Below are 21,823 nucleotides of genomic sequence, written 5' to 3'. Positions count from 1 at the left end.
GTATATGCATACTACTATTCTATAAAGCCAATCACGAATATAATAGGTTTGGAAGTGAAATGCAGCAGGAAGTGCTGAGCATTTTACAGATACAGGGAGGCAAAGAGCTCCTGACTCAAACTTCTTTCCTTCAGATATAAATGAATGAGGCAGAGAATCTGTGGTACAGCTAAGAAATGCCACTTTCTTTTCTATCTTCCAATTCTGTACTACTTAAATGCATAAAGTAGACAGAGTAGTAAGGTTTTCAAAGTTGTTTCAAAAACTTCGTGGTTTCATGACTTTTACTTGCCAGGATGGGTTCATCACTTAGTTGTTGATCTCATATTGACCAGAAGGAGAAAACTGAAACAGATCTGTTTGACTTTCAGGAAGTCTTCCGCTTCTGTGTGCTGAATGTCCTTTTGAAACAGGATTATGGTTCATAAGCTATTTGGTATTTGTGCATATTGCAGCACTCAGATACGTGATCTGGCTGGCAGAAGCACAGTTTAAACTAAGGACAGACATCTCAGTGTTACACTGCAGCTTCTTGTGAAAATTTACCTTCGTCAGATAATGACTTCCATCACCTGTTATTCAGTGTAGATGAGGATCTGAATCACCACAGATGCAAGGTGATGTCTTGTTGCAAATTGTGGTAATTCACCCACTTTGCAGAAAGGAAGACTGACAGAATACATGAAAAATCTCATTTTTGTTATGGACTCACTGATATTTTAGAGAAGTATCATCCTCTAAATTTCTGGATATTGCAGCCATACCATTAAACCCATGTATCTGGTTGAAACCCATACTGCACAAATCAATCTTTGTGAAGTTATGGTGGTGCTGATGTGTACTTATGACCCAGCCTTCCCTCCTGCGCCCTTGCCCCTTCTCTAGTAAAGGTTTTTTAGGAAGTTGCACTTTTGCTAGCGATTTCCAGCCTTTGAAAATAAATTGCCATTGCATTCTTCTTTGGGTACATTTTACACACCTCCAAAGCAGAAGCGAAACACAACAAGGGGGAGCACCTACGGCTGTAGATGCCACTGCCACTTCGTGTCAGGGGCAACTGTGGTGCATTCTCAGCACCCTCTTTGTTTCATTAGGAAGGAACTGTTTAGATACCCCAATAATAAAATCATTCACTTATTGGGGTTGCAGCAATTGATAATGATGAATCACAGAATCACAGAATCACAGAATCACCCGGGTTGGAAGGGACCCCAAGGATCATGTAGTTCCAACCCCCCTGCCTAGCAGGGCCACCAAACATACACATTCAGATCAGGTTGCCCAGGACCCCGTCCAACCTGGCCTTAAACACGTCCAAGGACGGGGCATCCACAACCTCCCTGGGCAGCCCGTTCCAGGGCCTAACCACTCTCCTAGTAAAGAACTTCCCCCTAACATCTAACCTAAATCTTCCCTCCTTCAACTTAAAACCATTTCCCCTAGTCCTGCTGTTGTCAGCCCTTTTGAAGAGTTTACTCCCCTCCTGGGTGTAGGTTCCCTTCAGGTATTGATAGGCTGCAATGAGGTCACCCCGCAGCCTTCTCTTCTCCAGGCTGAACAAGCCCAACTCCCTCAGCCTGTCCTCATAGGGGAGGTGCTCCAGCCCCTTGATCATCTTAGTCGCCCTCCTCTGGACCCTTTCCAAAATCTCAATGTCTTTCTTGTACTGAGGGCTCCACACCTGGACACAGTACTCCAATGTAGTACAAAGTACAATGAAGACATTGCACAATCAGCAGGCTGCACTCATTTGTTCTGCTGCTTAACATCACCACTGTGAGAACATCAGTGTTTATTATGGCTCACAGGCAGTAATCATTTTACATAACATGAGGATTCTTTTTTTTTTCTTTCCCCCACTCAATTGCTTTCATGCTTTAGGCTGATGAGAATAATCATCATGCAAAGATTACTTGCACCTCTACAGATATGTCCTGGTTTCAGCTGAGATAGTGCTAACAGCACACCGATGCTGTGGTTGTAACTGAGCAATGAGCTCATGCCTAGGGCAGGGCTGCTTGCTGGGAAAGGGCCACTGCTATGATGGGGGGCAGAACCAGGGGGTTATCCCATACCTTGTGACATCATGTAGAAGGCCATAAAGTTGTGAGGAGTTGGCCAGGGGGCAGCTGCTGTTTGGGGGTTGGCTGGGCATTGGTTAGTGGGTGGTGAGTAATTGCATTGTGGGTATACATATATTGTTATTATCACATTTTTGTTTCCGTTTTTCTTTTCTGAGTAAATAGTTTTTCACTCAACCCATGCCTGTATGTTGCTGAGCTGCCTGCCGGGTTTAACCACACTAAGATAATACTCAACAATTAAGGTCACTGCATTTTAAATGTGTATATATATTTTTGAGGGAATGGGAGTGAGAGGACATGTTTTCCTCTTTCACTTTAAATGAATAAGAATAAACACCTGGATTTCCGTCTTCTTTTCTCCAGTGCTGAGAGCCTGCTTTAAAACCAAAAGATTAAGAGCGCCCAATGGAAGGACACTTTTCAGTTTCTGTACGAAAGAATTCAGAAGCTGAAGATGTAGATGAAGTATTAGGTAAACAACTGTGACCAACCAACATGGACGTGCATGAAATAGCTAAATCCACTGGGCAATGACTTGGTTTGAAGATTTCCTTTTGAATAATTCATGCTTTACTCATTTTAACTATTGGCAGCTGAAAATACTCCAGCAATATTTTCAGGAAATAGGGAAAACAAACACTATATTCTTCAATGCACACATCTTTTGAGCTGCTAATAGGAGCTGACCATAAATGCAGAACTCATCCCAGAAGTATTGCACCTGATGTCCAATTTGGCATAAAAAATAATGCTAGATGAGCTTGTAATTGATACCAAGAGCAATTTTTTGCTTAACCAAAGCAAGCAAAGCATGCATGCGTTTGAGAAGTACTTAACTGAAACAATTATGGTTTGAGAATAAGGATCAATTGCAGGATTTAAGCATAAATTATCTTCATAAAAAGGCAAATTTACGCAGAAGGACTTTTATGAAGAAGATTTTAAAAAATTTGGGGATGGGTTATCTGTTACATAAATCCATTGAGTCAACGTGTCACAAGGATTCTAACTGACAAAATATTAAGTATCACAAACACAGGTGTCTGTGAGAAGAATGTGACACAGTACTCAAAGGTACTTTCTAGTTTCAAGTTTTTCATTCTATCTCCTACTTCCTTCCTCACAGATGAAATGAAGGGAGAGGATGTTATCACCGGTAGGTCTTGGGTTATTTTTTTCCAAAATCTCTCAGGTGTAGTGATCAACTCAAATCCTTCTCATTTTATTACCTGTTCAAGATGGATCAAACAACATTTTGAACTTCACTGTGTTGAAGTTCAGTACTTGCTAGAGGCAAAGCGTGATTAAAAGAGGGAGTAACCCATAATTACAGAGGGGGAAAAAGAGGAAAACCAGAGTTCTACTAAAATTGAAGAACAGTGGCTTTATGACCTACAGAACTATGAAACTGTACTTCTTACAATGAGACTGACTCTAGCATTGACTGTGTTCATGGCACCTATTCAATGATGCTATCAGAGTATTCAGATTTCAGGCAGTTCAGTCATTCTGCAGAGCTAGTCAGTTTTTCTTCCCCTTGTTTTGCCACACCTCATTAGGCTTGTTAAGCGAGAGAAATAAATCCAATTTTCTGCAATGCAGACTATTACCATCACATAGGAAAGATAATCATTACAGAAAATTCGTAGAAATATGGCATCAGGTGTTTTTTTTTTATAAAACATTTGGCAAAACCATGTCTTACTGTAATCCACCTGGTGCTGACAGATTCCTGTTCCCATATAGACAGTCAATAATGGAGCGGGAACGGGGAAGCAAATAAAGCTCTGCTGGTGACCCAGGGCCAGAGAGCAGCAAGATACTGCTTCTGAGCAGAGCAAATGCTGAACTCAAAGGTCTTTTGAGAAAGTGGACAAGACAGAGGTACTGCAAAGACTGAAGAAAATGAGCACATTGCTTTTGCTAAAACACACAGGTAGCACAAATTCACATTTTACCCAGATACAGCAAAAAAAAATCCTTGTGAGGTGTGTCTGGATGAATGCATCCTTAACAGCCCAGCAGTTCCAGTCTCTGCTCCACTAAAGAAAGCACAGTGGGTTCTTCTCCATTTCTATAGCTTGTCAGTCTAAGAGTTGTACAAACTCAAATGCCAGCATAGGAAGAATGCTGACAAATAACAAAAGAGGTTAGCAATGCTGGATTATATTCATGAATCATTATAATGAATAATAATGGAAAGTGATCTATAGAACTGAAGGAGGCCAGCAAGGAAATGACAGCTCAGGTTTCTTTTTTAAACCAATTTAATTTACTTCTATATCTAAGTTCACCATTGTCATTGAAAACAAAAAAAATACAAAGAAAAGCCTTTAGCTCTTCTAATGGTGGAACGTGAAATGGTATTAAAAGGAACTCATATCTTTTGATGGGAAACAGAAACAAACAAAAAGCCAATGACACTTCCGAAAGCAGTCTACTAACACTATTAATCTCTGTAAGTTTCAAAGCCTGTGTAGATATGTGATGACTTATATAAAATTATACAGATAATGTGTTAAAAAAAAATCAAGTCTTGAAACACAAGGCTGAATGTTACCATATCAATCCATACTGTGGAATAACAGTGAGGTTCAAACTCACTTATAGTTTGATAATGATCAGGTAGTGTGTGGACTTTGGGAGTTTGTGACCAGTGCTGAGGTGCTCTGAGCATAGATTCTTCCATTAAAATTCTTGTTGGTCAGTGATTATTCATGTTTTATATTCATGCAACAGCCCACCCTCCTTTCTAAAAACTGATAAAAAAAAACACCAAATCTCTTTCATCTTCATTTTAAGGGTCTTGGAACCAACACCAAAGTAAGATAAGGGATTCTTTCAAGGTACTGAAGGAAATCTTCGAGCCAAGAAATATGTATTTTTGAAATACACACACTGACAACTTTTCTTTATAATTAGTCAAGCACTGCTCTGCTCTTACAATTATTAGTTCTTCAGAATTCTGGAGAAAATATGTCTTTATGTACCAAAACTGAAGTGGCCTTTGCAGGCCCAGAACTCCTCTTTAGCTTTGCCCAATTTAAAAATAACAAAACCACACTGTCTGTAAGTTGTAATCTGTCCCCAGGTACACTGCATGTCTCTTCAGATGCTCTTCAGAGAGACACACACAGCTGGACTGAAGGAGATTTATGTGAGCTGGCAGGACTACAGAACATCGACTTTGAACTGGTAGATTTTATTGCAAAAATCAAACTGTTTCTTAAAATTTGATCCAACGACTACTCCAAAAGTTCATAAACTCAATTAGTCATAAGACAAGTGTTTACTTAGCTCCCAAGTGAGCCAACAGGGGAAATGGAAAGTGCTTTCCCTTTTAGTCATTTATTTGTGTATATGGGCAGTGCTTGCAAAGCTTCTAAGGCACTGGCAAAGTTCATTAGTCAAAGACCTGTAAAGAAGGTGGAAACAGAATTTCTGCCTGACATACACACATTTTGCACTCATTGCACAGTAGAGTAATTTTCTGTTGGGCAACCTAAACTGTAGCTATGTTTTCCATCAGCTGTTCTGAGCATATACAATAGTATGCTTTCCTCAGTGTGCAATGGCACAAATTTCAATAGCATACAGCTAAAAAAACCTCAACTCGTTTTTTACTGACTATTGGTTATACTTTTTATAGTCAGGGAGAATTGATCACAGCCCTTGTTAACCTGGTGGAAGTCTATTCACATTTCTCCTTAACAAGCCAATGTAAGTTCTAAACTTCAAAACCAGGTCTTAGCTTTGGTTCAAACACTCTAGAATTAATGCCTGTGAACTGCAGTTGCTAAAAACATACCATGGTATTTGCTGTTTGAGAAATTCCCTGACAATCTTCCTCAGCCCCTTGGAGGATAGAGAAGCAGAAGCAAAGATATGCCTTCAGCAGGGCAAAGGAATCTGCAGTATGTTTCCATTGCACAGTACAGAAGGATGACAGTCAGAGTGGATTCAGATTTTCTGGAAATTTTATCTTCATTTGGCTGATTAAGATCTTCCTCTGAACCTTTTCCAAGTATGACAGAGACACCTAAAAACGCACCCATAGCAAACAAGGACAAAGCACTCATGGGGGAACTGAGAACCATTCTGACATACATCATGGCTATTGCACATCAAGCCATGGCTTTGCAGTTCCCCACTAACCACCTCTTCTTAAGTCTAGCAACAAATTCATAATGAAAACTCATGCTAACAAATAGCTGCCAGGGAAATCAGAAGATGCACTTTGTACTTTTCCCTGAAGTCTTTATGAGCCAGAATGGGAATGAAAGAACAAATAATTCCACATTCAGCATGAATCTTAAACCATAGTTTCATCATGTAACATGCAGCAAACGTTTTCGTAATTCCAGATTACCTATAAATAGTGTTAAAATACCATACCCATATTTTAAATATCCCTTGAAGCCTACTGTCTTTCCCATTGAAACTTCTAGGTTTTTACTAACCTGCTATTTATCAAAAGACAAAGGGGAAAATGTCTTGCATCTCAGTAATAAGCTTGTAACGGCAGAGTTTGCTCTAAAAAGCTTCAATGATTTTGTGTGTGTGTGTGTTAACAAGCAGAGTGTAGTATGTACTATATTGCATGTACCATGAGAAGTTATTAAGAATAATTTTTTTTTTCATTCAACAGTAGCACTTCTCAAATATTCTAAGGTAGCTGATACCTCCTGGAAACTTCATTATTCTGCTTTAGGATTTTCTGTTACTCTAATTCCCAGCTGGATAGTTTGTACATTCAGTAGTTACGATTAATTACGTTTTATAGATGATGGAAGGTATTGGTCTGTATCTGGAGACCACGAACAGTAGAAACAGAAAAGCCTTTCCCAGAGAAAAATTGCATTCTTATTGCTTAAAGTATTTGTATTAATTTAGCCAACTGACAAGATTAATAATGCAATCATTAACAGCAAGATTTTTTTTTCAAACATTACTTAATTCACTAAATAAAACAATCTAATGTTTCTCCTTTGCAAAATGTACACTTTAGTGTGACAGTTCTTAAATTTCGCCACAATTCTTTTCATGTTAGTCTGCAAAGTACAGAGAATTTTGAAAGGCACTCTGCCACCTATCTTGCTGATTATATACATATTCAGATAAAGCAATTTCCTTCTAATGTTCAAAGACGATCATACTTGCAATAACATATATGTATGGATGCATATACACATGCACATAAGACCTCCAGAACCTAAGCGGAATCAGAGCTGCAGCTTGCCTACAGCAACCTAGCGATGCAGTTGCCATCCCATACATCTCAGAAAAGTGACAGCTGCTCTCAGGTTTCAGTATGGAGGTAGAGGCTCCACAAACAAACTGCTGAAGTGCTCGAAAACGTGGACAGCAGAAAAAGAGAGGAGATAACAGTGGATAACAAAAAATTCTCAAGAAACTTCTCAAGGTATTTCTTAGGTAATTGCCCAATTTTTGATCCCTCATACCATCTGAAAGATTGAAGTGGTTACCTGGAAATTGTCTAGCAGATAGAAAAAGGCAAAGGACACATCTGGGGAAGACAGAGGTGAGCTTTCATAAAAGACCATAGGCAAGATTTCATAATGTCATTGGAGGTATTGTTCTTTTTCTCTCTCTTTTTTTTTTTCCCTTCCCTAAAGTAACGCTCTGTACAGGCACTTCTTTCACTTTCTGTTGCAAAGTATTCCAACTAACCTCCTGCTTTAACAAGCACTTGTTTTATGGTGTTTGCGTGGTGCTTGTTGCTAAAATTCAGGTTTTTCTCAGGAAATATTACGATGCCCCTTGTGCAGTTCTTACCACTCCTCTCTGTCTCCTCTCTCACAACGTTGTGACAAAAAGGATGCTGTCTGCATTCGCCACATCTGCAGGAAACAACAGCTCTCATTCACACCCTCTCTCCTTCTCCTAACAAGTATCAGTAATTACACAGTGAGCTACTTTAAGTAAAACTGTGAAGATGGCTTTAATTAAAGGAATATCTTTGTCCATCACTTCCATGCATGCAGGTTAGCTAATTACATGGCTCAGCAGCAGAGAAAAAGAAAAAAAATGAGTGTCTATGGGGGTTTTTAGGGCTATGTGTGTTTTTGGCCAGGAAGTCTCCACAAAAAACATGCTTTGTTTCTCTTCCCAATGTTTCAGAGTTCACAACGGCAGCTCTCATGTCCCTCTTACATCTCCACCGAACAAATATTTGACATGTAGCACGAGTCAGGGTACGGAAAGCTTTTGGGACTTGGCATTTGGTACATGGAGAATGAATTGCTAAATTCCAGATGTGCCTAGTAATGTCAGTGACCGTAATCATGTACTCATTTACTAATACATAAGTTGCATGCACATGCATAAGGACTTTTGTGTAAACAAGAACACTGACTGAGCTCAGCAAGATGGCATGATTAGAAAATCGACAGCCACTCAGTATCTGTTAATAGTCACAGCATTACACCTACAATCTGAAGTACCTTCTGAAATGTATCAGGGAGGATGTGGTGGATAAGCTCAGCTTATCACACAATACTGTTGGCTGGAAAAAAAAATGCTAGAGAAATGCATTGAGAAATCAGTGCTGGTTATTATTCCTTTTGAAGTTATGTTACCGTGTGGAGCATTAGAGACCTGCATGACCAGTAAGAACTATTTTCTACAACCTCATTGTTAAGCAAGAAAACAGGCAGATTTTAATGTATAGAGAGGTTTGGCTTTTGGAGCTGCAGTTTTTAGAACTTGTTTTTTACTGATTTCTTGACAGAGAAAAAGAAGGGGAAGTAGAATTTTCTGTTTGTTTTCACACCTTTCCATCTCCTGATCTATTGATATCTACTTATAAAATGTGGAAAGAAATAAACCTAGCTTGAAAACATCAGCGGAGCCCAGAACCATCTGTTATTAGGAAAGCTCTCCACAAAGATCAAGTAATAGCAGTGGAAATCCAAAGTGCAGGAATATAATACCAAGGTTGAGCTCTGAGCTGAAGAATTGGCTTTACCAAACTAACACAGCTCCAGCAGATGGGATCCAATCTCATAAAAAATGATCTGCTTTTACTCTCTGCAGCCTGCAGAATCCCTTTGAAAGCTGTATGCTGCTGCTGCTCCTCCGAGAAGCTGTTCCCAATGATCACAATCAGCTCTGGGACAGGGGCTTAACTTCTGTGCAACATCCACTTGCTGCTCCTACTGCAAAGTGGCACCTGGCCACTCTTTATGGCTATTACTTCAACCTCTAGTAAAGGCTAAATTGCATGCCTGTCAGGATTATTACTATTACTATATGCTTAGTGACGCTGCTCGACCTCCTCCTTTCTTATTTGCCATCGGTGTTCCATTTTTCTAAGAACCAACAGCACGACAAAATTACTGCTACAACAGAATGAAATCTGGATCATACCAGCTCTGATGGGTAACTGGTGATGCAGGAACCTGAGGACGATTCAGCTCATGGCTATCTTGAATGTCACATGCATAGAAACCAGTGAGCATCTGTGATCAAACAAAAAGGTGGTTCTGGTCTCAATTACACATCATGCCAGGACTGAATGCTACATGACTGAACTGAACACAGCTGAAAGCAGCAGATGCCATGGAGAGTTACACTTGGACAGGAGCACTGAGAAAGCGCTGTGGTATATTCCATAAATATACCACAACCACAGCTCTACTTGCTCAGTGCAGACAGCCAGATTTTTTTTCCTGTGTTCCACCTGTATCTGCCCCAGTCCTTCACTGTTTGCTTTCTTGTTTTGAGTCTTTATATAGGTACATTATAGGTCTTCCCCTGGAGGAGATTTTATCACAGCTGGCATGGCAATCTGCATCCAGATAGGCCTCTCCTGAGTCATAGCTGGGCACCACAGTTTGGCGTTAACTAGTGTGCAATTTTTTTCCTCGATGGTGTGCAGAATCTCAAAACACCTAAGCTTCGGATCTAGATTTTTGAATGTTTGTGCTGGGCAGCCTGGCATCTTTTGTACAATGGGAACAGCATTACCAATTTGCTGATGATTGGATGTCTGAGTATTGGATACACAGACACACTTCAGTCTCCCTGCTTGTATTATGTCAGTGTATCTAGGAAATTCATATGCCAAGTTCTAGTAACACAGACTTTTCAAGGTAAGAGAAAATACATCCAGCCACTAAGCTTTATTCACTGTTTCCAAAGGTTCTCCACGTGAGAGCTGCTCGGAAAGTAATGCCTCCTATTTTATGATGTCAACCTGCGCCATCAGAGGCAGATTTTGGTGGTATGGCAGTAGAATTTGAACACTGCCAATAACATTGGCATTTTGTTGCTCTGTGACAGATGGCAGCAGAGGGGCAGTCTGACAGAATGGTGTCTGAAGTAGAAGCGCAGATGAAGCAGAAGTATGGAACTGAATTCCTCTGTGAGGAAAAAATGGAACCCACTGACATTCACTGACACTTTCAAAAGTTTACAGAGAACAAACAGTGCATTTAAACACAGTGAGACAGTTGATAGTGCATTGCAGAAGTGGTGACAGTGGCCATCTTCACTGGCACAGATTGTCATGAGTGCAGCATGCAAGCTCTTGTAAATTGCTGGCAAAAAATGCATAGCTAATGGTGATGACTACGCTGAAAAATTGCATTTTGTAGCTGAGAACTTGCTCAATCAAACAGTGTTATTGTGCTCTTCATATCTGTTGTAGTTTCTGTGGAGGCATTACTTTCAGTGCTGCCCACATATCTGAACAAGATCAGACAAAACCCAAATCCAAATTTTTCAACCCCACTTTCAGCAAGTTAGGATGACTGCAGGTCATATCCTAGTTAATAGTGAAAGCATGTCTTCTGAATAACAAAGAATAACCAAACTATCTCCAGAAGGCTGTATAGCTGTTCAAACTTTAGGCAACCTAAGCACGCTGCTTCTTCTTTACTTAGTCATAAAAAAATTGCCATGTTCTTAACCTGCACTTCTTTGTGTCATTGTTCCCTCCAAGGTATTGTAGCTCACATACTGAAAATAGTGAAATGTATTTTACCTCCTTTAAAATTTCAAGAATATTAGCAATTAAATCAAGCATCTCTGAGCACTAACATTTTGTTTAATTGAACCTTTCTGACATGTAGTCCCACAAGTCTCATGTGCCAAAAGTTGAGAATGATTCTCTATGCAGTGAGTACATTATTCCTTAAAAACACTAGGACAAAAACAAAGACACTCCTGTTCCGAACTTACTGTCATGTTTCATCTAGTAATACTTTGCTCATTCCTGCTTCTGTGATGTGAGGCTGCTTCAGAAATAATTTGTTTCAAATGCTATTCCATTCAGAAAGGGAAAGAGACACTATTCAATCATTCAGGGTAAATGCAAAAATATTTCTTACACCTGTGTACTGTAATGCAGGACTTCTGCTCCCCTGCTCTGTGTCAAGTGTGAGGCTGCAAATCTAGGAGACCTGACTGGCAAATCAGTGCTCAAACTTGCTCAAACAGTGCTTGTAAAACTCCTCTGAGTTTCTTAATTCAGATTTTTCAAGTTGAATTACTGTTATCAGATCCAGCTAACATGATTCATTTATCACTTCCAAGAATTTTAAGATGTCAGAATTTTTTGTCATGATTAATTTTTTTCTAAACCAGCAAACAACATCTGATGAGTTCAGCCCCCACATCCTCTCGTGAGGACTGTAGCAATATTTCCTCTGTCCATTTCTATGAATAATTTAAAGCAACCTGCTATTAGCTCTTCTGAGAGAGCTCAGAAAGAAAGAGGAAGCAAGTGCTTCCATTTCTAAGGGACACTTGGTTATTGCACTTTGACTTTCACTGCTGGTTGCAATATTTCTAAAGCACTTTGTACTCTTTCTCCTCATACATCCACTACAACCTTGAATTGCAATAATTGATTTTGAAGAGACTAGAATGACTAGGCATTCTTTCATTTTTTTTTCATCCGAACTTGCTAAAGAAGTAGTAACACAGAGGTTTGGAATTAAAATTTCATTTACACTTGGCAATCATTCTGGGGAGAAAAAGAGAAAAATTCAACCATTCAGGGTAAATGCAAAAATATGTCTTACATCTGTGTACTGTAATGCAGGACTTCTGCTCCCCTGTTCTGTGTCAAGTGTGAGGCTGCAAATCTAGCAGACCTGACTGGCAAATCAGTGCTCAAACTTGCATGGGAGTGAGGAGGGCATGAGTAGCAGCAGCAATGCCAACAGAAAATAGGAGAATGTTGCCTAGGCCTTCTGTAGTATTGAAGGCTCCTCATATGAAATTAACTAAGATCACAGAAGGACATATCTTAGTTTTCAAGAGACACAAATAGCCACGAAAACGGAGAAATGGGAAAATGGGAGAGTCACAGAATCATAGAATCATAGTATGGCTTGGGTTGGAAGGCCATAAAGATCATCCAGTTCCAACCTCTTGCCATGGTCTGGTTGCCATTCACTGGATCAGGTTGCCCAGGGCCCAATCCAACCTGGCCTTGAACACCTTCAGGGATGGGGCATCCACAGCTTCTCTTTGCAGCAGTGCCAGGGCCTCACCACACTCTGAGTCCCAACTCTGCAAGCATATTTCTCTGTCTACCCATCGGGTGGGCAAGGAGTACTTGGGTAGAATGGCACCCAATGAATACGCTTCAAGATTCTCAGTCTCAGCTGCTCGCCAAGTTTTGTACAGTATGGAGAAAGAATTGCCTAAACCACAGCAAAAACCCAATAAATGAAGAGAGACCTGGAATGCACTATGAAATTACAGGTTTTGCAGTTCTATGGGCACTGCAATTGTACCCACAAATGTTTCAATCATAAACAGCAAACAAACTAAAAAAAAAACAAAAAACAAAAAAGTGGGATAAAAAGAACAAATTTAATCAATAATTTTTGAAAGCTGCAAAAGAAGAGAGGGTCTTGAGGTCTTTACAGCTAAGCAATGCCTTTCCTTTTGAGGTTTTGAACACTGCTAATAAAGGGCATGCTCACTGGTCAGGAAACAGTAGCGCGCTGACTGCCTGACACCACAAATTGCTGCTCCTCTCCCAGTGCATGCAGAAAGAACCAGCAAGCTGGCAGTTGACGAGCCATGCCCTGCTTGCTCGCACAACTCCTAGGGCTCATTTCCCACCCACCCAGGAGGCACTTGCTGGATTCTCATCTCAGCAGACCAGCAACCAGCTCTGGTTGTGCTATGAGCACTGGTTGTACTCAGCACCAGTGAGGCCGCACCTCGAGTATTGCGTTCAGTTTTGGGCCCCTCACTACAAGAAAGACATTGAGGCCCTGGAACGTGTCCAGAGAAGGGCAATGAAACTGGTGAGGGGTCTGGAGCACAAACCTTATGAGGAGTGGCTGAGGGAGCTGGGATTGTTCAGTCTGGAGAAGAGGAGGCTCAGGGGAGACCTTATTGCACTCTACAACTTCCTGAAGGGAGGTTGTGGTGCAAAAGGGTCTGGCCTCTTCTCCCAGGCAAATAGTAGGACCTGAGGAAACAGCCAGAAGTTATACCAGAGGAGGTTTAGGTTGGATATTAGGAGAAACTTTTTCTCTCAGAGGGTGGTCAGGCACTGGAATGGCTGCCCAGGGAGGTGGTGGAGTCGCCATCCCTGGTGGTGTTCAAGAGGCGCCTGGATGAGGAGCTACGAGAGATGGTTTAGTAGCTTGTGGCACTGATAGGAGTGGGAGGATGGTTGGAATAGATGATCTTACAGGTCGTTTCCAACCTTGTGATTCTGTGATTCTGTAATTCTGTGATATGAGAGAAAGATCTGCACAGCCTTCCAGAGAGACCTTCCCCACTCCCTATCCCAAAGGAACAAGCACATGAAACTGCAGAAGTGGTCTCTGATATCAGAGTTCTATATAAGAGATAATCATTTCTGTGAAACCTTTTTTTTAAAAAAAAAAACAAACAACAAAGCTTTCTGAAAAAAAATCAGAGTAATTAAAATTGCTTTCAAGCTGAATAAAAATCAGCTGACAGCAAGAATCTTAATCATTGATAAGGCTTTTTCCCACCTGTAGTTTTTACAGCTCCATTGTGCAATACAAACAAGAGAGAAAACATCTCCCATGATGCTGTTTTTTCTCTTTATTTAATCCCAGAAGTGCCCTCTGGAACATCAGTAAATGAGCACCATGGCAGCCCATAGCAGAGTCAAGCTGCATAATGAGCCTGTATATAGTTTCAGTCCTGTGTATGCAAAGCAGATGTGTAAACATGGAGCTCCATAAGTACTAAGTAAGTCTTAAAAAGCACTGCAGGACACAGTGGGTGTGTAATCTCAGATTCATTCCACTTGGTGTTCTGGGTTTTAGTAAAAAATCACAAGGAAGAGAAAGAGGTGTGAGAATTTCTTAACTCACTGTTCAATGAGCTAAGGGCCTGGACTCAGCAAATACAGCTGCATGTAGCACTGTTCAGTTGTCCAAACAGACTTTTGTCTTCATCAACTTCACTGTGAAGTGAGTGAGTGCAGACTTTGTTTAATGCTTTGCTGAGCAGAGAGGGGGCATGTTTATAAATAGAAATGTGCTTAAGCAATAGGACCTCACAGGCAGCTCTTTATGCATCTACAGTGAAAATAAATCCAACACTTCACAAATGCAAAGATGTTTGTAACTCAGGCTATGGCAAGTGTGGGCAGAGTATGGACTATGTCATACATCGTTCTATACAAACTGATGGTGGAAACATATCAGTTCATCTCAAATACTGTAACAAACCCAGTTAAGGACTGCAGATATATTAGCTTCTCACTAGGAACTCAAATAGCACCAATGTTCATCATTTCATCTCAGCAACATACTAAAAGCCACTTCTAAGAGCCGAAGAGCAGCCTTTAAATTATTACTGTATTCCCAATTGTCCCACTCTGCTCTTCAAACAGATCTCTTTCTCTCCTTTATCTGCTGCACATACACTACCAAAATTTTGTCTGATGATGTTGCAGAAATATTCAGCATTACAACGAGACAAAAAGATCAAATCTATATAAGGTCATATAAGGTCAGATCAGATGGCAGAAGCTTTAGCAGCAGTGAAAAGAAAACTGTACAAGATGCAATCACTTTACCATTCATTTTGGTTTCCTGCTGCCCTTAGTACTTTCTGAAGTGGACAGTGGTTAAGCATAGCTTTTCTGTCTTTTAAGTGCCTTTGGCGACAGACACAGGCATTTTCACAAGTGCTGCACATTTAACCTTGCTCAGAAAACAACCTTTGTAGTAAATAAGCCTAACCAAAAAGCAGTTGAGGTTTCCAGAGCCTTATGAGATCCTCTGAGAGCAACTGCACGGCCAAGTCATGGTGGGGAAGAAAGAGGCTCACCACTCTGGACTTTCTTGGAATTATAACCAAGCAAGGGGTAGAAGAAACTACCGGTTTTGAACATTATCCAGCCTCTGAGAAATGCCTCTGGCAGAGGTGGTGAAAAATTCAACTGATCTTGCTTCGTTGCAAGATTTAGGCACTATCTAATCAGTTTAATTAATCATTGGGGAAAATGTTACAATGCTGCTCTGGTTTTAAAGTAATGGGTCCATCAGACATCACACAATTAGTACCCAGCTGAAATATGGTAGTTTGCTTGAAAACTATTCAAATAAACAATTCTGGATCGTGCATGGGGCTCCTTTCCTAATTAATCCATAATGAATGGAAGCATTTGCTTTCCTCAAAAAGGTATGTCTCAATACATGATACTGCTTTGCTCACACTTCAAATCTTGCTGGTAATTAAAGGCAGATCTTCACATAGATTTGTACTCCTTCGTCATATCTGAGTACCATTTTAGAAACGCTTGTACCTGTAGCACGCTAAACTGCTGTGCTACTACATCATTCCCTAAATTAACACAAGCAACATGAGATAATAGCATTGGGAAGCAGAAGTGCTTACAGCAACAAAACATCTCTTTGGAGACAGAGAGAATTTGCAGGAGAGGCCACCATGCCATTCCATGCAACTTCTACTTACCAGAAATCTAAAAAGACAGCAGTGCCAATTGAAAATTCAGCATCACTAGAAGATGCATAAATACTTCCAGAGTAGGACCAATGCTTAGACTTTTGATGTCAACTTTTGAATTTAAAAAACAAATAATTAGCTCTGTTAATGGTATTTAACTCAGTGGTGGAGTGGAACACTCAGAAGAATATTGCCTATTTAGAATATGCAGTAGAACAACCACAAACAACACGATCAGATCAATCTCACATCTCAAATTTAAAATGTTTTCAGTGTGCACCAAAAGAATGCCTGTTCAATCTTCTCAGTCCGTCCTGAAGCAAGTCAGTCCTGAAAAATTCAGCATTATTCATTTCAATGAATTCAGATCCTTTCAGTAAGAACTAGGCATTTATAGTGCTCCTGTTCTTGTTACAAAACAGCATAATATATGTTCCTCTAATTGCTTATTTTTGTATTGAAGTTACATCTTTGGGTCAATTCAGAAGAACTTGGGGCCTACACCAGTTGCTGAGAAGAAGTTCATTCACGTCACGTTCATTAACTGCTTCTTTTACAGCTAATTTTAAGTCTGCTCACCCAACATATATATGTTGCCTCTTAAATGTACTATAATAGTGCTGAATATACGACATATATACTATCGTATATTATATATATTTATCTATAATATACATCTGGATATACAAGGTAACCTAAATTGCTGAGATTTACAAGGATAACTATGGATAGGTTGACACTTCAAGGGAAATGTAAAGGAGGAATTTACCACAGGACAAAGTCCACTTCAAAGCAGTATATTCTTGACATAAGAGCCACTTGGCTCAGCTGTGATCGCTAAGAGAGTAGCTCAAAAATTACTTAGTGTCTCTATTCATAGAAGGCACTGCATTTAGAAAATACCTCATCCAAGAGCCAGATCATAGCTATGATATGTGTGTGACTTTTCCTTTATACTAACTTGTCTTTGCAGTCTGAGATGTGAATAAGGCAGATTACAGGGTTTGATAGCAAGGGGATAAAAATCACAACCCCTAATTTATTAAGACCCTGACATGCAGTCATTTCTGAGCAAGACAGCCATCCACTACTTGCAGGTTATGGGGGTCCCATTGCTCTTAGGGATGCACTGCATTGCATTGCATAGAGATGTCTACAGCTGGATCAGGAGATGCTCCTCAAACCTCTGTTCTGTATGGTTCTTTGAAGCCAGCTTGCCATGGATCTACAAAAGCACACCAACAGTTTATTTTCCATTGCTGTTGATCTCTGTCATCACAGACTATCTCAACTGGGTATGAAAGACTGTCTGGCCACTTCTGAAGGAAGAGTTTATATGACTACAGTAGTTTGATCACTTCTGCAGCAGGAATAGCTTACGGGAGTCTTTGTTTCACTTCACCCAGTGAAAACTCAAGCATACAAGCTAGAGCAGACATATCATGAGCTTCCTCAACGAGACCTGCCTGAAATTTCCACCTGCAGGGCACCTCTAACAGTCAGTCAAAGAACTCTTTGTGTTGGTTCAGTTAGTTGCCCAGTTCTAAGCAGTTCTGTTGTCACTGATCATTGTCTTATCTCTGCCAATAGCTGACTGGACTGCTCTGAAATCAAGAACTCAGGTGCACACAGTCACTACCCTGAAGCTAGCTGTACTGTGTTTGTAAATAACTACTTGTCAAACTTGATTTTTTTCTTTCTAATTTATAGCTTAGGCTCCACAGCTCTTGCCACGATCACTAACTAAATAAAGTAAATCAAGGAATTGTTTCCTTTGTCATGTTTCCGAACACTTGCTGTAATCCTATTTTTCCTTTGAATTTTTTTTTTTGTTGCTTGATTACACCCCTCTGTAATATTTTTTTCCAGGCTCTGCAGCATTAAAAGTGCTCATGAGGATAACCTAGAAAGTACTGGCTATTCAATTTGCCAGTCATAGAATCAATCATAGAATCACAAGGTTGGAAGCGACCTATAAGATCAGCTATTCCAACCGTCTCCTCATCACCATTGCCACCACAAGCACTAAGCCATATCACACAGATCCTCATCCAGACGCCTCTTGAACACTGCCAGGAACGGTGACTCCACCACCTCCCTGGGCAGCCATTCCAGTGCCTGACCACTCTCTGAGAGAAAAAGTTTATCCTTATGTCTAATCGAAACCTCCTCTGATACAACTTGTGGCCATTGCCCCGCGTCCTGCTCGTTGCCTGGGAGAAGAGGCCAAATCCCTCTTCACCACAACCTCCCTTCAGGAAGTTGTACAGTGCAATGAGGTCTCTCCTGAGCCTCCTCTTCTCCAGACTGAACAATCCCAGCTCCCTCAGCCACTCCTCATAAGACTTGTGCTCCAGACCCCTCACCAGTTTCGTTGCCCTTCTCTGGACACGTTCCAGGGCCTCAATGTCTTTCTTGTAGTGAGGGGCCCAAAACTGAACGCAGTACTCGAGGTGCGGCCTCACCAGAGCTGAGTAGAGGGGGATGATCACCTCCCTGCTCCTGCTGGCCACACCATTTCTAATGCAGGCCAGGATGCTGTTGGCCCTCTTGGCCACCTGAGCACACTGTCGGCTCATGCTCAGCCGAGCATCAACCAACACCCCCAGGTCCTTCTCTTCTTCACACTCATCCCCAAGCCTATAATGCTGCACGGGGTTGTTGTGCCCAAAGTGCAGGACCTGACAAGAAATAGAGAACTTCCAGGTGGCACTGGTAATACACACTTTCACTCTTACAGTTCTGAGTTAACAGCGAAAATATTGAGAGACATCTCCCTTTGGCCACAGTCTTTGTGGGAAGAATCAAGACACTGAAATGAGGCCGTGAAACTTGGGTTTAACTTACTTAACTTACTTAACTTACTTAACTTAACTTACTGCTTGAGGAGGCAGCACCCTATTCCCAGGATGCTCCAACATTTCACATTCTCTTTCTTCTTGTTTCTGAAGCTACAAAACTGCTGTGCCTGCTTGTGCAGAATTCTTTGCATCTTGGAAATAATAATTTATGATATAGAAGCAATTAATTTCTAATTAAATAGAGATATGAGTTATAGCAGCACTTTCTTTCACAGTGATGGTTCACTAACATGCAGCTGAATAGGCTTTTCATAATCCTGGAAATTCTTGAACTGCAACCAGGTTAATAACTACATCAAAGCTATGAACTTATTGGCTCCTACTGGATTCCTTAAATTGTTACTCTATGACAATGAAATACAGTATAATTTCCAGTTGCTCTCCTGTATTTTCTCGGATTGCTATGTTGAAAGTGTAGCTTTCAACAATGATCAAGTGTAGAAACTGATCTGAATTTTCTTTGATTGATTATAATCAATGGCAAATTATAGCATATAGCATCTTAAATTCCCACTAGCATACCTATTGAGTCCTTTAATTTTGCAAGTTCCTCCTTAATCAAAGAGCGAGCTGCAGATGGGCTGAAAGTGACAAAGCTGGCATTATTGTAGCTATTTTATAAGCTCTGCGATTTAAGCTGGTGTTCTTAGTCCAGCTTCTGCTGAATCCTGCTGGGCAATTACAGAAGAAAGGACTGTGACTTGAGAGATAGAGCTAAGCAGTGATGGCTCAAGGGCCCATCACTCAAGAAAAGGAGCAGGCTGCTTGCTGCCTGTTAAGAGGACTTTTGGTCTAAGGGTTGTTAATCTGGCACACTGCACCAAACACAGACAAAAAGATTCTCTTGAAATTAAAAAAAAAAATAAAAATCCTCTTTACAGACCCTTATGTTTCTCAGTAAAGAACGCATTTATTGTTGCTGCTATTTATTTATTTGTTTCCTGTGCCTGGAATTCTACGCAAATTGCACTGGCTATACAGCTCTGTGATATCTTATAATAAGGCCAACTGAGGAATTTTTCTGCAGCATCTCACCCTCCCCCCCCAAAGCTCTCTCATGCATCACACTCTCCTGAGTTTTAGGCCGGAAATTAGGTTGGAAGAGCGGTAAGCCTGAGATATAATCAGCTGAGTACCATAAACATCCCCATACTGTGTTCGCTGTGTGTAAAAATAAAAAGCACTCCTCCTGCTTACTATCTCCCCAGCTTCTGTGTGGAGTCTAATGATATTTGAGAGACAGCCCCTTTTGTTTTTCATTGGCAAGATTTCTTACCCGCTGCAGCTGAATCGGTCTTCCCTAGAGCCATCAGAAGTGGTGGTGAAAATCTCCTGTCTCCAGGCCTGATTTTGGAGACTCATTCTTGCAATCCCTCGCATCCTCAAGAAGTGTGTCCCCAGTGTCAGTCAGCGTGCTATTGATACAGCCTGAACGTCAATGTGTTATTCATATTTCTCTGAGTTCATCAGTGTCTCAGCTTGTTATTCTCACTGTTCCTTGGAATAATAGAGCTTAGTGAGGCAATTTATGCTCAGCTTCTGCAGCGTGTGCAACTAACATATTCTATTCGAAAATATTACAGAAAAAATAGCAACTATGTCTAATCACCTTCTTCCCTCCAGGGATTTAAAGCACAATAGCATTCTAACTGCACTCACTTAACTGCTTTTTAAAATAATACCTCTGAGTGTAGAAGTGCTCCGATGCCCCGTTCGAAGAAGAGCCTTTCCCTCCTTGCATGGGCCTTAGCTCCTGGTGAAGACTCACTTGTAGTCCTGTCTCATGGGGGTAAATAAAGAATCCTGCCTCCAACATCAGCACAGTAAAAATGGAGCATAGGCATTCAAGTTCTTAGCATCCTTAGCATCATAGGCACCTTGTCAGTGTCAGCATACTGACACACATTCACTTTTCACAGACAAGAGGGGGAATGGCTGTGCCAACATAATCTACATTACGTATTTAACCTCCTGTTGAGAGTTGAATCAAAATATTAAAGGATTATAATGAAGTCATTTCTGGGGCTGGCTGCCCAGCATAATCCACAGCAAACTCCCCTCTTTTGTCAGATTTCAGTGCTGTATTGCCCACTCAGTTCAGTGCATAGACCTGCTCTCATCCTCCCATGTATGCATGAGATCAAATATTGTGAGGCATGAATAGAATGACTAATTAGATATTTTAAGTTCCTCAGTCTCCATCTTTAGCTAGGTAGTGTCTCAACTGCCAAAAACATGCATCAAAATATACATGGGGAAATTTTAGGTTTAGACTTCATGCAACATGTTATAAAGAAGAATTTAGAACAACACAATTGACACACATCTGCCCCCGTTGCTTAGATGTTCCAGATTTTTCTGGCCACTCCTCCTGAAAACATAAATTCTTCTTACTTTAATCTGCCTATTTGGAGACCAAAATAAATTGGACTAACTGGAAAAAATAAATCTGTTTCATATTCCCATTCAAAGAATTCAAGAACATGTATGAGTTTATAAGTGACTAAACTCACGCTCACCCTTGTTTCATCCCAGAGTTAATGCAATCTTTCTCTGTTTGCATTATTTCCAAGTAAAGAATGCAAAGGATTTATATGTTAATTTCCCTCAGCTTTTTGTAAGCAGCACACAGGACAGCAGCAGACAGAAACTGCATACTCAGATTCTATACCAAATTTGCAGCTACTGTCCCTTGACACCATTCATTTTCCAAGTAAGCAGTGTGGTTTGGCATTTCTATATCACCTCCTAAATTATTAAATGATCCGATGGACAAGGGCAAGCTTGATTTTTACAGCTAAAACTTGTGTATCTTCCCCAGTTTGCTGTATCACAGCTACATTGTTTAGACTGTCAAATGGAACAACATGGCCAATACCCATTCTTGCAGTTTTATATCTTATAGCCCTGTGAAGTACTTGTGACTTTCTGTGG

General features: G+C 40.6%; 1 protein-coding gene across 5 annotated transcripts in view; it reads right to left on the bottom strand.

Moving 5' to 3' along the window:
• Window positions 1-21,823, bottom strand: part of LINGO2 (leucine rich repeat and Ig domain containing 2) — a 472,070-nt gene that overhangs the window by 41,420 nt on the left and 408,827 nt on the right. The window lies entirely within an intron of this gene.

This window comes from Lagopus muta, chromosome Z, assembly GCF_023343835.1.
Source record: "Lagopus muta isolate bLagMut1 chromosome Z, bLagMut1 primary, whole genome shotgun sequence".
NCBI classification, from domain to species: domain Eukaryota; kingdom Metazoa; phylum Chordata; class Aves; order Galliformes; family Phasianidae; genus Lagopus; species Lagopus muta.
This window is presented reverse-complemented; position numbering and strand designations above follow the sequence as displayed.